This window comes from Branchiostoma belcheri, unplaced genomic scaffold (assembly GCF_001625305.1).
Source record: "Branchiostoma belcheri isolate BF01 breed outbred unplaced genomic scaffold, Haploidv18h27 scaffold22, whole genome shotgun sequence".
NCBI classification, from domain to species: Eukaryota; Metazoa; Chordata; class Leptocardii; order Amphioxiformes; family Branchiostomatidae; genus Branchiostoma; species Branchiostoma belcheri.
The window spans coordinates 3,213,289-3,214,872 of record NW_017803713.1 but is presented as its reverse complement, the minus strand read 5'-3'; the positions used below and the strand labels follow the sequence as shown (position 1 = coordinate 3,214,872).

Below are 1,584 nucleotides of genomic sequence, written 5' to 3'. Positions count from 1 at the left end.
CACTTGAAGACAGAAGAAAGATGTCTAGACTATGCATGATGTACAAAATGACTAATAAACTGGTGGATGTCCCAACTACTAAGTACCTAATACCAGCTCAGAAGAGAACAAGAAATAGCCACGCATTCAAGTACCAGAGTTATCAACCAAGGATTGAGGTGTTCAAGAATTCATTCTTTCCTAGAACTATCGCAGAGTGGAACTCACTGTCACCAAGTACAGTAGGGGCACTGTCAATAGATAGCTTTAAACAATGTCTAGAGCTAGAAGTTCAAGGGTTAGGTGTAACAAGTCAATCGGTGTAATATAGCCAGCTGCCGCCGCGCCACGTGCCTGCGAAGCTGGTGTGTTACGCCGAAAGGCGGTTATACCGGCTATACAGATACAGATACAGATTGGAAGGTGGAGCCCATCCCTCTCCTTTTACCACTTTTTACCTCTGCAACCATACCCATTTACACTTACAGAAAAAAAGTCAGGATAAAGATAAGCTTCAGTCTTAAGGACATCTGGACCAGTAGAATGCCTCCTCTTGAAAGTGGAATTGTAATTAATGTTAATGTAATAGCTTATATTATGTTATGATTAATTGGGAAGTCCTGAGATTAAACCCCAGCCAGATCATACTGGTACCAAAGACATAAGTTGCTTTCTCTGCTTAGCACTCAGCATCTTTCTATTAGAAGTCAGGCTCCGGCCCTTAATATTCCTAGCACTCATCAACAACGCCAGTGAAGACGCCAGTGCAAGAAAATGGAAATTCCTAGATGACCTTAATCTAGCAGAAAGCCGGAAAATCACCACGACATCCCGTCTCCAAACTGATCTCGACAGTCTCAATTCTTGGACAAAAAGACAGAAAATGAAACTGAACCCTAAGAAATGTAAAGTAATGCACGTTTTCTTTACAAAAGTCACACCGATACCACCACCACTATCCATCGCCGGCGAACCACTGAACGAAGTAAAAGTTGTTAAGTTACTCGGCCTATTCGTGCAAGCGGACCTTGGCTGGGAAACGCATGCTGACCACGTAGTGAAGTCCGGTAACAGAAAACTGTTCCTGCTCCGACAGCTACGACGCCTCGGCCTCTCTCCGGACGATCTACTCACTTGTTATAAGACCTTGGTCAGACCAGCTTGTGAGTATGCTGCTCCGGCATGACAAACAAACAAACCGGGACTCACAAAGAAACAACGTGCAAGGATCGAGACCATCCAGAAAAGGGCTTGCCGGACAATATTGCGCCCCGCCTACACTTCCTACCCAGAGGCATGCATAGTACTCGACCTGCCGACCCTAGAGAACCGGCGCCGCCAGCTGTGCTACAACTTCGCTACACGACTGCTGCATTCAGAGACTTTTAGAGACTGGTTACCCCCATACCGCAGCGAGATCAGTGCCAGAACAACAAGATCGCCAAATATACTTGACTCTGTTAAAGCACGTACGAGCAGATACCAAAAAAGTCCTATCCCCTATATGACAACCCTCCTGAACGAGCAAGACACATAAGCCAACACTGTGTATTTTATTATATGACGCCCCTTGTTTATAAGTACTTAGTATAAATCCTATATGAA

General features: G+C 44.9%; 1 protein-coding gene across 1 annotated transcript in view; it reads left to right on the top strand.

The window, feature by feature from the left end:
- Positions 1-1,584, top strand: part of LOC109470221 (translin-like) — a 9,393-nt gene that overhangs the window by 3,647 nt on the left and 4,162 nt on the right. The window lies entirely within an intron of this gene.